This window comes from Homalodisca vitripennis, unplaced genomic scaffold (genome assembly GCF_021130785.1).
Source record: "Homalodisca vitripennis isolate AUS2020 unplaced genomic scaffold, UT_GWSS_2.1 ScUCBcl_961;HRSCAF=3960, whole genome shotgun sequence".
Lineage (NCBI taxonomy): Eukaryota > Metazoa > Arthropoda > Insecta > Hemiptera > Cicadellidae > Homalodisca > Homalodisca vitripennis.
This window is the reverse complement of record NW_025777084.1, coordinates 65,097-86,328: the sequence shown is the minus strand read 5'-3', so window position 1 is coordinate 86,328 and position 21,232 is coordinate 65,097.

The window sequence follows — 21,232 nt, the reverse complement described above, 5'->3', positions numbered from 1 at the left end:
CATTTTTTGTGGCTCATACAATGAATCGGCATCACTATCATCACTAAATACCGTCCTGGGTATGACGTTAAACTGCCCACACCCACCTAACCATTTCCTTAATTCCTACCAAATCCCCCTCCAGGGTAAAAGTACCCGTCCTCTGACCGTTCCAGTGCATGGCTCGCTGGGAGTGCTTAAGCCGGCACTAGGTGCCCTATCTGGTGTCGGTGAGAGCTGATGTGAGCTTGTCTCTGCCGAGGCGTAAGTCATGTACTGGTTCAGAAGCCAGCCACTTCGGTCCTTGGTCAGGAAGTGTTCAGTAGGCAGGGGTGTCGGAGCCCCTGTTGCCACGTGCGAGTCCAAGTTGTGCGCGTATTCCCGACTTGGTAATCGATGGAAACCGGGCCTCGGGGAACTGAGGTAGGGTTGTCCCCCAAGCTACGGTTTGTGGGACACCCGAGGGCATGCCCGCTCCCGGTGAATCGGCCCGCACTACTAAACACGATGCGCTGGTGAACTTATCTATGGATATTCAAAACACCCCACCCTTAGGGCAAGAATTTGGAGGAAGAGACAACGATCCAGAGAAAAAGCGACAGTTGTCAGATTCTGAAAATGAATCGTATATCAAACAAAGGAAAGTGGAAGAAAAAGTAAGAGCTGAAAATATGAGCATTCCTACTCCACTATACTTAATCGTGAGTCATAAGGATGAGGGCAAAACTCTTACGAAGGTTAGTCCTTTCCTTATTAACAAGGCTTTTGTTTCCTCAGGCGGTCAGCCTAAATCCGTAAGCAAATTAAGGAATGGAACTATCTTGGTGGAGGCTGCCAACCACATCCAAGCCAAGAAATTCCTTCAGATGACAAGCTTTTTTGATCAGGTAGAAGTCGTCGTTCAACCGCACTCCTCACTGAACACCTCCAAGGGGATCGTCTTCTGCCGTGACCTGATGGAGTGTAGTGAGGAGGAGATCAAGGACGAGCTGCAGTGTGAAATGGTGACCGATGTGGTCAGGATGCTTCGGACGGAGAATGGGAGAAAGGTTCCTACTCCTGGTCTAATTCTGACCTTTGCATTTCCCCAACCCCCAAAAACTATTAAGGCTGGGTACTTGTCCCTGACTGTACGGCCATACTTCAAAAATCCGCAGCGGTGTTTCCGTTGTCAGAGATTCGGGCACTCTACTAAGACGTGCTCGGGCCCTGAGACTTGTTCCCGTTGCGGCGATGAAGGCCACCAAGAGGAAGGTTGCAAGAACGACGTCAGATGCGTGAACTGTAAGGGCAAACACGCCGCCACCTCGAAGGAGTGTAGAGTGAGCCGGTTCAATACCTATATCTCCCCGGCTCATGTGTGTTTTATATAGTGTATGTGTGTGTGGTTTATTGGCTGCAGAGCCCACTGACCTTTTGAAGGCGTTTAGCCTTTCCGGGAGAGTGGTAGAGACTCCGAGCCGTGGTGTACAAGTTAGGAGTAGCTCCAGTTTAATATATTTTGTTTATTTAAGTGTTTGTTAGTTTTGCTGAGCTATACTCCTTCTGACATGTGCGGCTGTTTACGGCCCCTCACTGATGAGGTCCAGGAGATGAGTTGATTTTCTGCTGTCATCTCTCCATCATGCGTGGTCGCAGAGAACCTTCGCTTTTGCGCTCTGCTGAAGGACGGCCACCATGATGGACATTGCTACTAGTCAACATCTGTGATACCCTGCTCATATTCTTTATTTATTTGTTATTGTTATTGTTGCCATTTATATAGTTTATATTTTGTTATTTAATTTTAAGTTAGTTTTAGATATTATTTAGTTATTTCTTGGATTTCATTAGGAGCCCGCCCTTAGCCGAAGGATACCGGGTGGAATTGGCATTTCTTGTTTCAAATTATGGCGTTTCTAATTTTTGTATGCAGGTGCACCTGATAAGGATTGTTTGAGGAATATACTACTGCAGGCACTTTTTTATTTTTTTTTTATTTATAGTATCTATACTTATATATTTATATTGACTAGATAGGCCTATGTTGTGTCTTAGTAAATGAACCTGAGTATGCTGACCACGGTGTTCTTTTTTTTTTACCTAGTTTAGTTTTGATCCGGCATCCCGTTCGCCACCATGGGCGCGCGCTTCCCTGATGGTTTGCTGTGGGTGTGCGAGCGGCGATGTACGGTTTTCAAGAGTTTACATAGAGGAAAAGGAAGTATTGAAGATTGTCACTCTTAACAAACTCTCCTTTAATGAAGCCCGAAAAGAGTACAGGAGAAGAATCGCTCCAACCCCTAAAAAGGGAGTCTCGTACTCCGAAGCTGCTTCAGCCCCCGTCCAATCCGCGCAATGCCCGTCATGTACTGCTTTAGAAGGTATGGTACTCAATTTAACAGAGCAGGTTGCCGCTTTGGTTAAACAGCTTGCAGCCGGTACCGGACAACATCCATTGGCATCCACCAGTAAGTCTTCCCAAGCAGTCCACACGCCCCATATTAAGTCCAACACACAGACTCAAGCTCGCCCAACAGCTACTTCTACTTTCAGGGATAAGGTGCAACAAAGTACGAAACCCACCTTATCTTTGGAAGAGAGGAAAAAACTCGCCGACAAACTAAAAAAGAATATCCAAGAAAAAGCAGAAAATAGATGCAAATCCCTAGTAAAAAAGACTAACTCATCCTCGTCCAGATCCTCACAATTATCACTTGATGATGATATGGTTGAGGACCCTTTGGAGATGCAGACGGAGTTCCAAACTGTTCATGGTAACTTCCGTCCTATATCTAAACAAAGAAAAAAAATTACGATGAACTAGCACAAAATAAAATATATATAATATAATATAAAATGCTGTTACAATGGAATATTAATGGTTTGAGAAGCCACTTTGAAGACTTAAAACTACTTATAAAGACAAGAAAACCTAAATTTATTTGCCTACAAGAGACTAAATTGTCTCCTCATACTCATTTCAAACAAAATGGTTATGACATCTTTCGCCTAGATCATCACCAACAAATTGCCTGTGGAGGTGTGGCTATTCTAGCAGATTCTTCTGTTAATGCTAGAGCTTTGAACATCGTCACAAACCTCCAGGCAGTAGCAGTATCAATCGATGTTCCTTTTAAATTAACCATCTGCTCCATATATATTCCACCTCCCCCTTTTGATTTATCTCTTGATGATCTACGTGATCTCTACAGCCAGGTCCCGTCTCCTTTCTTGATGGTTGGTGATTTTAATGCACACCATCGCTCTTGGGGTTCCAGCCATTCTGATCGGAGGGGTAACATGATTGCGGGATTGTGGGATGAAGTGGCAGCGGTCGTTCTCAATGACGAGTCGGCCACTTACATGTGCCCTAGGACTGGCATATGGTCGGCAATCGACCTGTCAATCTGCAGTCCGGTCGTGGCAACTCGAGTGCATTGGTCCGTACTTCCCGACCTGTCAGGGAGTGACCATTCGCCTATTGCCGTAGCTTTTCAATCCTTTCCGTCTTCGACAGGCAGGTGTCCCAGGTGGAAAATTAAGAGGGCTGACTGGAACGAGTACAAAAAGAACATAATTTCTCAAACTATTAATATCCAATCAAACGACATAAATACAGCCACTATATTATTTACATCCAATATTATAACATCCGCAGAGCGGAGCATTCCAAAATCCTCGGGTTCAGCAAACAAACGCCACGTATCTTGGTGGTCTGAAGAATGTTCGGCGGCTCTAAAGGAACGTCGAAAATGTTTAAGACAGTTCAACAGATCACCGACTGAAGAAAATTTAAGTAGGTACAGAAGAGCACGGGCAAAAGCAAGACAGGTATTTAGACACAGACGGCGGCAGTCCTGGCTGGACTACACAGATCTAATAAAACGAACAACTCCTGCATCTGATGTTTGGAGGAAGCTTCGATCTGTTTGCTGTAAGACCCCTCCACCTTCTCTTATTGCTCTGAAAAATGGTACCGATGTGGTAACTGATCCCTTGACAGTTTCCAATCTACTCGGCTCACATTTTGCGGAAATTTCAAAAACGTCATCCTACAATAGGGAGTTTCAAAATTTTAAAACAAATACAGAAAGACATCCTCTAAATTTAAATATTAATAACAACTCTCCTTTAAACCTTCCCTTTACCATTGATGAACTTGATTCATCACTAAAGGCGACATCAAATTCTGCTCCTGGTCCTGATAACATACATTATGCCATGTTGCGGAACCTGACGGAGGATGGAAAACAAGATCTTCTAAAATTATATAATAGAATATATTTAGAAAACACATTCCCTAATTCTTGGCGTCGCTCACACATTATCGCTCTCAAAAAACCGGGCCAAGATAGAACTTCTCCAGGAAGCTATAGACCAATTTCGCTTACTAGCAGTCTCTGCAAAGTACTCGAAAGGATGGTCAACAGACGTCTTGTTTGGTTTCTGGAGAAAAATAATCTTCTTTCACCTTCCCAGTGCGGATTCCGACAAGGCCGGTCTACAAGTGACCATCTACTTGCCTTGGAATCGGCAATCCTGAATTCCTTTATTGAAAGAAAACAGTTGATCGCGGTATTCTTCGACATTTCGAAGGCTTATGACAAAGCTTGGAGAAGGGGGATATTAAACGCTTTAATATCTTGGGGTGTAGGGGGCCACATGGTTTCTTTCATACAGGGCTTCTTGTCGGAAAGAACCATACAGGTCAAACTTGGGACAACCATTTCCGATTCATTCACGCTTGAAAATGGTATTCCACAAGGTAGCGTTCTAAGTTGTACTCTGTTTGCCATTGCAATCAATAACATATCGTCCTGCGTTACCTCTCCTGTGCGCTGTTCTTTGTTTGTAGATGATTTCTCTATTTACATTTCTACAAAGAAGCTAGCGGTGGGGGAGAGAGCTTTACAGCTTACCATCAACAGGCTTGAGCAGTGGTGCGGAGTTACGGGTTTTTCTTTCTCGCCACCTAAAACAAAAGCCATCGTTTTCTCCAGAATGCGTACTGTTGAGCAGCCAACGCTCTCCTTGCTGGGTCAGAGAATCACTACTTGTGACAATATTAGATTCCTGGGTCTCACATTTGATACCCGGCTAACTTGGGTGCCTCACCTGAAAGACCTAAAAGATCGTTGCGTGAAGCGCTTGAACATCCTGAGAGCTTTAAGCGGAACAAAATGGGGGGCTGACAGGACATGCATGCTCAGATTCTACAAAGCCACCATCCGTTCCTGTCTAGATTATGGATGTCAAGCATATGGGTCCGCAAGACCCAGTGCTCTCAAAATGCTTGACCCAGTCCATAATTCTGCTTTAAGACTGGCCACTGGAGCTTTTCGATCTTCTCCTATTAACAGTCTTCTCGCAGAAACGGGAGAACCCCCTCTTTCGCATAGACGACAGCAGCTGTCCCTAAACTATGTTCACGCCCTTTCAGGGAAGCCAGAAAACCCTGCGTTTGAACCGGTCCTGCGAAATCCACTCTATAATTCTTTCCTAGCTAAACCAAATCATCCTTCACCCTTAGGCGTTAGGGCCAAATCCTACGCTTATGAAATAGGCCTAAACGATTACGAGTTTAAAGTCTTTCATCAATGTGATATCCCACCCTGGAGTGTCCCAATGCCAAAAGTTATTTTAAATCTCTCTAGGTTTAAAAAAAGTCTCCACTCCAGAAACAGTCTACCAACAAGAATTCCGTCAAATACTAGGCAGCATCGCACCTTGCGATGTTATCTATACTGACGGGTCAAAGGAACGTTGTAGAACTGGATGTGCTTTCGTCACTGGAGTTAGACGATACGGTTTTCGTCTCCCCGACGACTCTTCCATTTTCACGGCCGAATTAACAGCCATCCAAAAGGCCCTAAATATAACGTTTCCTATGACTAAAAAATTGGTTATCTGCAGCGACTCCCTTAGTGGTATACAAGCCATCAGCGATATGTATTCTAAACACATAATCATCCGCGAAATATGGCACTCTTTGTCTTCCCTCCAGTCCGAAGGTGTTGCCGTCTTCCTTGTCTGGGTACCTGGACACATTGGAGTATCCGGAAACGAGTTGGCAGATAGAGGAGCTAAGGAAGCATTACAACTCCAGCCTTACACCACACGGATGATTTCTTCCGACATTACCCCGGTAGTGAAGGGCAAACTGAAAGCCAAATGGAATAGCGATTGGCGGGCAGTCGTCAACAATAAGTTACGGCTTATTAAAGACTGCGTTGGACTCTGGGAAACAGCGAACCGCCTGAGTCGTCGTGAGGAGGTTGTGTTGTGTCGCCTGCGGCTAGGCCACACGCTTCTCACACATGGCTTCCTCATGAGTAGAGATGATCCTCCGGTCTGCGACACATGTGACACTGTCATTACTGTCAAACATGTGCTTGTTGACTGCCCTCGCTATTCGGTACATAGGCGCAACTCGAATCTGCCGGCTTCGTTGAACGATATTCTGTGTGATGACGAGACGGCAACTCAAAGATTGCTGTGTTTTCTGAATGCAACGTCGTTGATTAATAAAATATAATTTAATGTTAAACTTATTTATTCAGATTATCTATTATTGTTAATGTTTATAAATTTTATTATTTATTTATGTATCATTATCTTGACAGCTGCCAAATTAGCCCCTTTACAGCTAACTTGGTAGCAGAAAATTGTGTTAAGTTTTTACAGCTTATTTAACACTGTTATGTACCTTGTCCTTATTTATGTTCTAGTAGCGGGCCCGGCGCGCTTTGCTGCGCATTTCAATAATTTTTTGCAAAAGTTGCCCGCGGCTTCGCACGCAATTTCCCGTTGAAAACAGTACACTATATTCACTTATTCTTTTTCTATCACATTCTAAACATTGCTGAGATAATTGATAGTCGTTCCATCGTGAGCCTCTTGGGCGTATTATGAAGGTATGTACCATATTCCTGCCTCTATCTAGCTGTTACCCACGGCTTCGCACGCAAATCTTAAGAACCGAAGTCCTTATATTACTTAGTAAATTTTTTTTTTTACTATAATAAATTTTAGATTAAATTAGTTATATCTCCGATGCCACGATTGAGCTTGCTTTGTTGTCTCGATCGAGAGAATATGTACACACGGAGTTTTGAGAACCATACTTCTGTCAAAAAAAAACAACTAAGGTTGATTTTATAACATTCTTTATATTTGTAGCCAACGTAAGATAGTAATTATGATATCTGCATTGCTCTTCTGATCAAGCATGAGCATGGTTTATATTAAATAAATATTGCAGTTAAAGGTGAATTTTTACGTCAAATTTGAATTGTATTATCTGGATAGTAAAGTCTATGTTTAACAGTGATTGCAGAAACAGTTTAAACAAAATTTGTCGTTTCTCTTAAGCTTACTCTATGCTTTAAAACTATAAGTGTAATATATGTTTACAAAGAACAGCTGATTAAAAATTTGAAAAGACGTTAACATATGTTTGCTGCAATGCATTTCTTATGGGTATTTCTGTAACCAGTGGGGCGGAATCCTGAATCGGGAAAGGGATGGGCATAGCTTATAAACCTTCTCCGTGGAAAAATACATATACGTACAAATTTTCATCATGATCGGTCCAATAGTTCACGATTCCATAAAGGACAAACATACAAACATTCATTTTTATATATATATAGATTTATCTTTTAGTCCTTATATAGGTTAAGACCTCTCTACAGTCTTTCCCTTGTTATATTTATTGTTATCTAGTTTTAAGTATAAATTATTTACTCACCTACTTGTTGTAATTCCTATTTTGTTATATACAATGTAATCTGTATGTACCTAATTGACACTACCAGATACGAGTAGGTGTCAATTCTTTCTTGAGGGCAATGATAACCTCAGCGTTTTTTGCCCCTTATAAAAAAAAAAAAAACATCACTAAATAAATCACTAAGATCGTCTTCTGAGGTTAATAAATTACCATCAGATAAATCACCAAGTTCTCTGTCCACCTCACTTGATCTAAGGTTCTCAGGATCCATTATTTAAACTATTTTTTTTACATGTGGCATTAGGAGAATTACTCTAAATAAACAATATATTTCTTCAGGACTTGTATCCGTCCAACGGTTCAGTTTAGAACATTCAGACATGTCGCCATTTCCGGTAACTGTTTGCTGATAGTATTTGTTTGTTTCACAAGATATGTGCGACAACAAGTCCCAATCAAGTATGTAATGAAAAAATTCAATTTCATTACCTCTAAATCTATCTAAATCAATACTTAGGCCTGTCATAGAATTATCAAAATTGCAGTTTGTTGGCTGAAAATCATCATCATTGCGTCTCCATCCACAAGTTTGACAAAAAACAGCGTTAGTCGTCGAAAGGGGATCATTAGACAGTGAACTTGTGTTATGAGAAGTAATATTATCATCAATTGACATTTCGACATCTTCAGGAGGTGAACTAAGTTGAAATGAGTCAAACTCACCATCAGAATCATCAGAAAATTCCTCATCAGACTGTAGAACTTCATTTTCGTCACTTGTTAGTTGGTCACCTTCACTAATGTTATAAACACAGTTTCTTATTTGTTCACTCCTGAGTAGCCTATCAGGATCCATTTTTCTGAGTAACAAATAAATGTAGATTCAACTAACTAGAGTATAAATAACTGTAACTATATATAACTGTCACTAAAAACAAATTGTTACATTATAACTAAAACACAACAAAAGACAACTTCTCACACTACTTGACAGACAACTAGTTCAATGTAGTGACGGACGACTGTTGTTGTAAATATAGATGATATTGGCGCCAAGCGTTTACGCGCCAAGTCAGGTGACCGATCAACAAGACAGCTGTTGCTGTTAAACAGCTGTTGCGAGGGAAACTTGGCAAATGCGCGCGCAGTGCCTATTTAGCGTCTTAGTTCATATACAGCTGTCTAAAAATCGATCCCAAACGGTCACTCTATATATCCCAGTAAGACTTGTAACAATAATCTAATTGTTATTATAGTTATGTTCCATGTTTAGAAGACTATAGGCTATATTACATTTATTTATTCTTAGGACGTTCTGGAACGTCCATACTCAATTTACACTATACACCATAGGCCGTTCCAGAACGGCCATACTCATTTTGTAATATTTTATATTACTCCCTAAAGGGTTAAAACAGGATGTTTAAGTTTTTGGTTTTTCCGTTTTATCTCAGCTCTTTCTATCACAGGTACTGGATTTTTGTTCCTTCGTTTTATTGGCACAGGTATATCTAGGGAATTTTCATCATTTGGAGCGATTTCAAATGTTTCCTCTTCAACATTTTTAATAAAGCAATAAAGCAAAACTTTCAGCCTGCCTGCATTGCCATCATTGTATGTTAAGATAGCATCCAAGATAGCATTCCACATTTCAATTTATTCAGGCAAATAAAATTTGTCTTTGGTATTCGAGACCATAACACATAGTTGAAACTCTCATTTAGGTTCTGAGTGTTTCCATGCAGGCATTTATTCAACAACTCTGGTTGAGCTAAGTGCTGGAATGTGGGTTTCATAGCTTCTATAACAGCTTGATCACGTGCGTTTTTATGGTGGTAAGTTTCATGGTTTTTTAAGGCTTGTTTATACTTGCACCAGAAATCGCTGCATAGACCGTGTTGAGGATTGTCGTCTGTTGAGACCTTAAAAGAATGAGGCCCAGACATCTTTCTTCATGTTTTGTAAGTCATTCTTGTTTCTCCTAATGGTTTGTCCGTAGTAATTTTGCAGAGAATTAATAACACTACCCGTAAGCCTACCTTTCCCCCCCCCCCCCAATACTCTAGCCGTCACTCAACTTTTTCCCCCTGATGTCCCTGTTTCCGCCGTAATTTTCTCAACCAGCCTCCTATCCTTTTTTGGACATGTCCAACACACTCAAGTTTTTCAATAATAAAATTCTCACCATAGGGCTTAGATTCCACCACTTTTGAACCCCCTTTGAATCCCCGTCATCCAAATAATACTTATATCGAACTCCTCTTGTTGACTCTGAACAAGCAAACACTGCTAGGGCTCCAGCTGTTTCCATTCCCCCACTAGATCCGGTAAAATGCTTTACCCAATCATGACGAGGACTTCCTTATACCAAACAACCATGGCAGAGTTTAGAAAGGACCTCTGCATCCAATATTTTCCCAGTGTCAATACTTGATACAGATACAACCCCATTTAGCGAGGTATGGCCCCTATTCTGCTAGGTACCGTCAATCGCAATCATGATGTCAGTTGATGTTTTACCTTCATCATCCACATTTAGTTGTACAGCTTCATCAGCTGCCCTTGTCATAGTCTCATTTGCTATGTTTTCTAAAGATTCTATTAAAATATCATTATACCGCTCGAATTTGGCTGGTGGGTTTGGGAGATTCAAAATACCAAAAAATGTCTTAGCAGCAACCATTCCCTTGCCAATTGCTCGGAGAGTATAAACACATCTTATATTTATATCATAACAACTCTCAATGAAAAAGGATGTTCAAAAGCTATTTACATATTTACAATATTTACAAGAAATAGTCACGTAACTTGCAAGTCCTTTACGACTTTCAACATTTTTAGTTACTTCTAAAGTATCTTCCTGTTTACAAAACTTACACACACACACACACATACACACACACACGATGATAATAAGGCATTGCCTAGAATTTCAGAGTTAATAATACAATTTACTGGACTATTTTCATTGTATAGGTCTGCACTTTCAACACTTATCTTTCTTTTGGAAGCTGAAGTTGGCTTAGCCCTACATTGAACATCAGGTATTGTAGACTGAACAGTTTCACTGAGTCCTAGGCCTACCTGAACAGTATCATTGGGTATTTTATTAGGCCCAGTTCTAACAGGGTTTGTATGTAATAATCCTCTTCTTACATTTAGGGCTGCATGCGGATTACCTTTGAAATTCCTCCTTCTGAAAACTCCTTTTGGTTTTGCCATTGTAATAAACAAACTAAGAAACTAAACACAACTAAACAAAACTGTATGTAACAATAAAGAGGTTAGTTTACAAGTCATTTGTTTAATATTGTGTTGTTTACAGCTGTCTGATTCAGAGTTAGTAGGGTTGCCAACATAGAACAAGAAAAACATCTATACAAGTATAGTGTTATTATATCCAATGAAATATAGTTTGTGCGTTTGATCAATCAAAAATGGTTAGTGTTGAGTAACTTTCCAAAATTTACTTTAGTTCATATTGATTTTTTTACTGCTATGTGTTATATATCGAACTCTTCAGAATTGGTCAGAAAAAAAATAAAAAAATAAAAACATAAAATTTATATTTTTGCTGAAAATTCATGTCTGTTTCCCCATGTCATAAATAGTTACAGGCTTCCCTGGATTAGACAGCATCCCGCCATTTACAGTAGATTGTAAAATGTTTTATAGGGGCCATACACGGTTCTGTCAAGTGGTGGTATGTGGAGGAAACGTTACCATCACCACTCCATTTTCTTTTGCCAAGTTCAGTGACTCAATTGAAATGTGACATCATGGCTGTCAAATACAAGGAGTACAGGATCATTCTTACTTGGTTTGACATTCTTGATGAAATGACTTAGGTATTCTACAAATAAGGATTCAGTAGACCAACTATAGGATGCTTCCTATATTATTTAATTATTCATAGGAATCTTTATATTTTATTAAGAGAATTGTGAATTAATATAATAATTGAATTGTAAGATTGTGAGCCTTCCAGCAGTGCTGAATTTCTTGTCAATTCGGGTTCGAGGAATGCTAGAAGCTTCCTTTTGTATCTAGGTATTGAGCATAGGTTACAGGTCTGGGTTGGAAAGGTACCATCCAATTCAGACATTGTGTTTGCTCAAATTTGATTGGCCAATGTTAAGTTGATTAGATGGTGGGAGGGACTTCTAGATCCTTCCGGTGGCTTCAACCACGTTTTCGGGAGATTCCATGCTGTGTGCTCAGAGAGAGAAGTCGTGTAAAGTGATAGCCTACTCTTGCCGTATTGATTTTTCGGGAAGAAGGTTGAGTTTAAGATTAAAATTTCTTTTCAAAATTTAAAGTCTCAAGTTTAAATTAATTAATCTATAATAGTCATTTTGGTTACTTGGTGAAGTCTTCAGGAGATGTGTGAGGTACTGTGAAAGTTAGAATTTAATATTGAAATAGAAAATTACTTGATGATATTTTCCTGTTCAATTTGGTTTAATCAGGAATAGCCTACTAAAAAAGAAAATTTATTTAACGTTCTGAGATTCTATATACATTTTAACAAGTTCCTAAATTTAACATTCAAAGCCAAGCGGACAATTCTGGATAATTTAATAATTTGTATATTGGAAATTTACAGAAAATAAGTAGTTTGAACTTGATACAATTTTGAGTTTAACTGGTTGGACATTGTCTTTGTTCATAAATTGAATATTAATATTACCTTAATTTTTTTTTATTTTTATTTTGAGAAGAAGTCTTATTTTATTATTTGTTTCATTTTATATTTGAAGAAGATTATTTTATTTTGAAGTTTAATGAAGATTTTTATTTTGAGTTTGTGTTGAAACATTAGCACTGGGCCATTCTCAAAGCCTTGCTGATTTTTACCAAATATATCTTTGACAAAAAAGTTGTTTTTAATTTTTTGATTTTTATTTATTTTTGTTTATTGTATCTTTTACTTTATTTTTGTACACAAGGTTCCAACATTGTGTTGTATTAAGTGCTTGTTTAAAGAGATTTTTTCCTCAAGGAGAGTAACAAATCTCACGACCGTCACAGTGCTTTTAAAATGATTTTTTCATATGTAAAAATACTCTAATTACAATTATTGTTTAATGATTCATAAAACCTACCTATAAAAATTTCAAAATCATGAAAATACATTCATAGATTTATATTAAAGTAACTTTTTTAGGTGATGTTGTTGCAAACATAGTATCATTCCCAGAAAAAAGTACAATTTTGAGTATTTCCATAGTATTCGATGACTAACTTCAAACCTAAAATTTTTTTTAAGACAACCCATAATGAGTACTATTCAAATATAGAGGTTTTTCAATAAAAAAAATGGACTGGTCATGATTTAAATTTTTATTTGGCGTGTGACGGTTGTGAGTTTAGTGTGACGGTTGTGAGGTAAGTGTGACGGTTGTGAGTGTTTCCTGATGTTTGTGAAAAAAATGCAATTTTTCGTTAAAACTAACCTTTGAACTATAATATCATCGATGGTACTCAATTTTCTGTATTATTTATAATTTTTTGTTATTAGTTTAATTATATTTTTCCCAGTTTTTTACAGAAAAGGAAAATTACACCCAGATTTGGATTTATTAGTTTATTATAAATTAATGCAAAAATTGTACTGAAACAAAACCTACAGTAGTTTTTTTATAACATAATAAACCTAAAGAAAAAAATTTAAAACATAGTTATAGAACAAAACAAAATTAAAATGAAACAGAATTTGAGAATACGATCAAACTGTGAAACTTTACTGGAGCACAACCTATGTTGATAGACTATTTATTTCACGTTTAAAGTTATATCAAGGTCTTTAAAGGAAAAGATTCCTCTGTGTGATGTGACCTCTGTTAAAACTTGAATTATATCTTTGAGTAGGACTGAGGCGATGTCCTCGGCATCAGGGAAAATAAATTTTCCACCAGTTGTTTTTCTCAAAAATGTCACCTCGCAGTCACCATCAGCATACATTTTCATCACTTGTCCAATATAATGGGTAACAGTCTTTTTGTTACAAAATCTCACTAGAACAAAGTCACCATCGGAAAGATCGTTGACAACACTTTCTGGTTGATTAGGAGAAGTAGGGCTAGTAGAATTGTCCAACGTTTCATCTTCATCCGAGCTATATACTTGATGATATATATATTCATTCGAGACTGTATTTTTTGGATTGTAGACCACCTAAATCTTTAGTTAAGGAATAAAATAAAATTTATTGTTTATTTACGATTAAACCTTAATAAACGTAAGAAATATTTTTTTTTAATTTAATCATAGTATTAAAGCAAAGAGTACATATATTATCATTTTCTGTTTAGCTGAAAAATATTTTTATTTCATTACACTGAGATATTAAGATGAAATTAAACTGTAACAAACAATATTAGTTATAAGAAAAATATCAGTTTAAAATATATTTCCAAAAAAACAAGACATGTGAAATATTTATGAATGAAGATATTAAATAAATAGTTTAAAAGGATACTAGTAGACGGCGTAGAAGAGTTGATATCAGCATTCAATAAGTTGTGGTCATATGTTGTTTGATGGGTACACATTGTCTTGTTTCTGCAGTTTATGCACGACAAAAATCTACAGTTCAGCTTTTTTGGACCATCTTAAGAATTCCAGACAACCTGGTGAAGCATCATTGTATTCTTGACCAGCAGCAAATTTAAGTGTTTTTTTTTTAAATATCATCGACTTCTATCATACTGGCTCCTTCAACTTGTAAAATAAGTGGTCTCATGTTGCCTACAGAGGCCAAGAACTGCTCAATGTTTGCTACATCTTTTCCCAGACGAACTGCAGAGTCAGCTGTTCTTTTTACAGTACCGCCAACACCGTCAGCAATGCTTTTTCCGTGTCCAGCCTCACTGAAATTGTAAGAAGCTATTTGGAACCCAAACATTTTCATAAAGTGACAAAACAGGAAAATGTTACTCTTATTCCTGTACTGTTTTGTAGGTCCATCGCTCATGATGTGTACCCTAGTAACGTTCTCGTGATCTTCTTTTATCTTCCTAAATATAGGGAGAAGATGAGCCCAAATTGCAGCTGCATCATGACGATTACATAAAGAGACTGTGCAAAATGTCCTGATTTTGATTACAGAGCTATCTTCACACATGGTTTTAGCTAGGTAAGCACCTGTATGAAGGGCAAGCTGTTCATTCGAAGCTCCGAAATGACGACTTTGAATTTCACTTGAGTATTTCAGCTGGTAGTTTTCAGAAAAATATACCACGATGAATACTTCATCATCATTCAAATTAGTTCTCACGTACTTTGAAAACTTGCTTTGGTTATGCACTCTAAACTTATGTTTCATGAAAAATACTATCTGAGAACATAACTTGTCTTTCAAAGTTTGTAATGTACATACGACTTTGACTTTCTTAGTAACTTTCACAAGTCTTGTCTGTCCATTTTTAACTCGTTCCTCTGGAATTGTTTTCCATTCATAGTGGTATGTAATTGAATCCAATGGTACATCACAGCTTTCATTGAATAAAATCTTGCTCGACTTGCACATCGTACATTCCCTATACATGCAAGTTTTCTTGGTCACATCACAGCAAAGGCTACTCACTAAATCGTTCAAATTAACATGTTCTATAACTTTATATTGTTTACATTTTTGAAATATGAATGAGAAGTTTTTATGGTATTTGCACATGCAGGTATCTCGCTTGTTAGTAGGTCTATTAACTACCCAAAAAGGTTTTAGTCTGCAAAAATGTGGATATGAAATCTTGGCGCCCTGGGTAGAAACAAACTTTTTGTGAAGAGCCAACATGGAATCCGTTAGGTATCTTAATTGCTTTTTAATTTTTTTTCTAGTAATGGTATCTTTGCGTCCAGGAGTAGATAAAGAATGTTCATCATCAATAAAGAATGTTTGCACTAAAACCTTGATGTTATGTGAATTTGCAATACGTTTTTTATTTCCAGGCTCTTGTAACTGAGTACTCTTAACTGCCATATCGTTACCTACATTTTCACTGATGACTTTTGATTCTTGTTTGAATACGACTCTAGAATGTTTTTTCTTCCACTTTTCAGCCTTTTTCTTTTGATGTTTCAATTGTTTTTCCAATTGCTTTATCTTTTTCCTGTATTTGTCTCTACTTTTTCGAAGTCTTTTTTTTCTGCTATCATTTTCATTGTCTCTTTGGTTTTCAAAAACAGGTTCAATGTGTAAGTCTGTAGCTGCAGACGGTGAATTTGGTGGAGATTGTTCATCAACAAAGTTCTCAATTCGTTGCTGCTGAAGTTTATTTTTTGCGTGTTTATGGTAACGCTTTCTCCATTCAGCTCTTTGTTTTCTCTTTCCACGTTCACTCAAGTCATTAATACTAGGAATCTTCTTTTCTTCTCTTCTTTTCCTACTGCGTTCTTTTTCTTTTTCTTTCATCATAGCGTATTTTTCAGGATCTTCACGAAGCCTCTCTCGTTGTTTTCTTTTTCTCTCAGCTGCAGCTTTTTCTTTTGTCACTAGGGGGTGCCATCTTTTTTTTATTTCCATTACTTGGTGGTGTATTCATTTCTTTCAAGTATAATAGTTATGTTCTGTAAAACCAATTAAATAAAAGAAATTGCTCTAAATCTAATAATAAATGAAAATAATTTAACTATTCTCTACGTGTTGAAATCTCAAATTTGTATTTTAATTTTTGTAAAAATTATGTATTATAGTATAATTAAGTTTTAGATATATTTTTTAATTCCTAATATTTAATAAGGAAATGTAATTTATCATAAAACATATTATACAAGCAACATATATTATCATAAACTCTTTATCACTCACGACCGGCTAGATCTGCTCACGACCGTCACTTTCTGGGTGTGACGGTCTTGTGACGGTCGTGAGTGTGACGGTTGTGAGGACCGCATGGTTTATTATTTTTTGTAGGCACACCGAAACATAACCTCAATCGCCATTCCAACAACCACTTGTGTGAAGCAATGCACACACAGTTTATTAAAGTTAAAACTTTGTAATTCTTTATTGACACTTAAAAATAGCATGACGGTCGTGAGTAATAAAGGTTACGTAGGCATGAATACTTACATAAATGATGGAAATACTGGAGAACTTCAAACAAAATCACCACAATTACAGACCATGCGTCGTTCAAACACTTCCACTATTCCATCCAGCTTGGATATAAAACTACTAGTGACATCTGGCATCAGTTATGAAAACTAAAAGTTACTGTGACTGTCGTGAGTTTAAACTTGAGGACAGATTAAAAATGCTGCTTTTTACCAACTTTTACTTTAAAAAAATACATCGAATGAAATAATAATAATACAAAATGCATTCTTTATTGAATCAAGACAACAAATAATTTTTATTCCGAAAAAAGGCTGAAAAAAATGTAGTTCAAAACGGCATTCTTAGCTGGGGACAAAGGACGGTCGTGAGTTCAACCATAGTTTTAAGGAAAGGAAATGTGGAAATAAACATAAATTATGACCTTTAAAAATAATATCTATTAAAAAACATATTTTACTACGCATTCACCAAAAAATTGGGTTTTTATATTTAAAAAAATGCTTTAAAACTAAAAAGGACAGTAAAAAACCACCGCTATGAGAATTGCCCCACTGAGAACTTGAAGGACACAATTATTGAATGATTGATTGATTGTTAGTTTTAAGACTGAACTTGTGAACATTTGATGGGTTAAAAATATGAAAAGAATAGAGAATAAAATTAAAGTAAAAAAGATAGCTTGGCGTTGCTGTATTATTGATTTTAAATTTTATTAAAATTACTATTATTTCATACTGAGCTTATTATTGAATTCCATTGGAACTTGTGCATTCTTAAAATAAAGGGTTATTAGTTCAGAACACAATTGATCGCTCTTATACTAAAACAAAAATAGTTGTAATTGGTTTATAGAAGATAACCTTACTATAGACACGTTACACCAACCACTAGAGTTTGCTCCTACAATTGATCCATTTGGAGCACCTATCAACATATGCTGTTTAAAATTTACCCTAGGGAAGATGATCATTGGGGGTACGCTGTTCCCTATAGCATTTACACAGGATGTTACATTCAAACCCCTTTCACCTGATGTTACTGATCCAACTTGTTTACTCCCCTTAGCACAAATTACTTTAGGAGGAACATGAACAGTTGAATTACCTGTCTCATCCAGGTTATATGTTTTGGCAGGCGTAAAGCTATGGCGCTCCATAACAAGCGTAATATTATCAAAAAGACTGTTTGACTTTTTCCTTGTTACCCTTTATAGGTCACTCATTTTGACCGGAAACGCACATGGTTGGAAAATCGACCACCTGAAAGAGGATAGTGTGCGCACGCCTAAAAAAGTTTGGAATATTGAACTGAAACTTTTTTTGTGGTTAGTGGCATAGACACATACTCTTAAAAATGTTAGAAAAATGTTTATATATTTCACTTTTCTTTAACACTATGGTTGATTTTTCAACCAGTGAGCAAGGGAATAGTTTTACCTCCGTATTCGCTGGTTGAAATATCGACCACATTTTTGTGGGTAAAAAACAAATTATTTGAGTTAGATGATTTGTTTATTTGTACATATAACTATATTGGGACACATATGAAGTTTATAAAATACATAATTTATTATGATATACTGTAATAATAATTGCCTTATGATGGTATATTAATACAATATAATAAAGATTAACTAAAAGTAGGGGAACCCGGGGCGGAATGGGGTACTTAGTAAATATATATTTTTTCATGTAAAAAGGGTTGATTAAAAAGGCTGAAATATTTTATACATGTTTATTGAACATTAGCACACAACAAGAAAATATTCATATCTTAACTAAACATCAATAATTTTTTTATATTTTGAAAATTACACCTATTACAATTTCCCGTTCTGCCCCGGGTATCGGGGCAGAATGGGGTGGTCATTAAATACATGTCAACATTTTTGAAAAACTTCCCTCCAAACGTATATTGTTAATTATAACTACTAAAACGTGTTTTGTCATAGCTTTTTTTCCTAAGGCTACTTAAACTAACATCAATTGTTTTCAAATCCTATTCTCAGTCCTCATCGTCACATAATTCACATAACAATACAGCTTCATCGTCCTCACTGTCTATGCCTGCGCATGAATTGTGAGCCCACTTTTTGCACCTACAGCACGATACCCACCCTTCTACTGATTTTGAATAGAACTCTCCACAATACAAACAGGCACAGTCTGCATCATCATCATCATCACTGTCATCATTGTCTTCATTTTTCTGCTCCTTCTTTTTTTCAAGTTTCTTCAGGTTTTTTTCTTTAGTTTCCTTACTCTTCGATTTGTTCTCCTTCTTAAACAACCTCATTCTTGCTTTTTCTTGCTTGATACGATTTTTTTCTTCCCTTTCATTTATAGCCTCCATAAGTTCTCTTTTGTATGGCGATTCTGTTAAGATCGCAGTCTTCCCTTTTTTCCGATTTGACCTCTTTGTGGTGGCCTTAACTTTGGGAATTGGCATCACAACTTCGGGTGAGACTACAAATTTGGATGTTTCCCCTAATTGAGAGGCCTGGTTACCATCTACCCAATGAGAGCATCCAGGGACACTCAATCCATCATTGAGCCGGGGTTTCTTTGCCGGTGTTTGCTCCTTATCAGTGCAAAAAACTTCATCAACATCATTTGAGCTTGCTGATTGGCATTTTTTAACTGGAATGTTCGGAGAAGGCTCTTGGATAAGTTCTTCACCTCCTTGGTTAAGATCTTCACCTCCTTGGTTAAGATCTTCACCTCCTTGGATAAGTTCTTCGCCTCCTTGGATCAGTTCTTCTCCTGGTGATAAGACAGCCTCTTGGGAAGGAGGTATTTCAACAGGAATGTCGGTTACGTCTGCTGGGAGAAAATCTTCCTCTTTGAAGATGGAGGGATCAGTAGGCCATATTCCTGTAGCTTTAAACGCACTTATGGCAGTTCTCATATTGGCGCATTGAATATAGGCTGCCCCAAAAATAGTCGATATCTGGAATAAAGTTACCACTTTTCCTGGATTGCTCCGAAGCCATTTTCGGAGCTCCTCGCTGTAGTATCGACTTAAGGGGTTCATAAATGCAACATCAAGAGGCTGAAGCCTCTGGGAGCAATGCGGTGGAATACATAGCATGGAAACTCCATTGTCCCTAGCATAGTCAATAACGTTCAGGTTTTTAGTGTGTGTCGAGTGGCCGTCAAGGATAAGAAGAACAGGCGATGTTTTAGATGCATTAGAGAATGTAACAAACTTCTTGAACCATGCAAAAAAAGTATCTAATGTAATCCACCCCGAGCTGTGTACCTCTGCCCAACCCCCAGGAGGCAATCCCATCTCAAACTCCTGCTGCATTCTTTTCCTAGGAAATATCAGCATAGGAGGCATGTACGCTCCACTTGCTGACATGCAAAGGAGGGCAGTTACAGTTTCTCCTCTGTCTGCCGAAGTTAACAACCCAACCTGACGCTTTCCTTTTAGGGCAATGATTTTTGAATTGCTCTTTGGGTTAACTGTAATTCCAGTTTCGTCGCAGTTATATATTTGGGAGGCAGTTAGTTTGTGCTTGTCCACTACTTTTGTGAGTAACAAAAAAAATTTGTCAACAGACACTTTGTTGAACCCCATAGCTCGTGCACCAGATGTTGACTCAGGTGTCCGAAGAGTTAAAGTAGGATGTCTCTTAAGGAAGCCTGAGACCCAATCTTGTCCTGCGGTTTGATTATTAAATCTATGGCCAATGCCATTCCTTACAGCTAATTGATAAGCTAATTCCCGCAAGTCTTTCATTGACAAACCAAATAACCTAGCCTCCATAGATTTTAAGTAGGTTACTAGCTCTTGTTCCTGCTCATCTCTTTGGAGAAAAATACTTTTTGAAATTTTCCTGCTGATTTATTAATTTTATAGTCAGGGTTTTCTTTCTTTTTTTTACATATCTTTCCAAAGTTGATTGGGGCACATTGAACTGTTGAGACGACTTTTTGTAACCGAATTGGCCGGAAATAACTGCATCAACTGCGTTATTCATAGACTCGTAGGACCATGATTGTCTATCCGTTTTTCTTTTATAGTCTCGAACCATCTGAAATATAAAAAATAGCCTAAGTAATATGGTCACCAATAAAAATGAGTATGGGGCAGAACGGGGTACTTCCCCGTTCTGCCCCACCCCGTTCCGCCCCAGTGATATGTTTTAGGTTATGGAGGTATGGTGACTCAAAAACGATGTGTAAAGAAACATTCTACTACACGTAACATAAGCTAATTAAATGTACTTCAAGTATCCACTAATGATAGTTGAGCTTAAAAGCTGTAAATTGACCTTACCTTGGTTCCAATACCCAAGGTCAAATCAAATTTGCAACGCAGAAACACGAAAACTATCATCAGCACACTCACACTCCGCAAACATCAACGAAACTAACTAAACATGGCTGCCGGTGTCGAGCCGAAGTGGCGTGATCTAGTTACAGTGATTGCCGCTAGGTAGAAGCACGTGCTTGACCTCAAAATCTTCATTC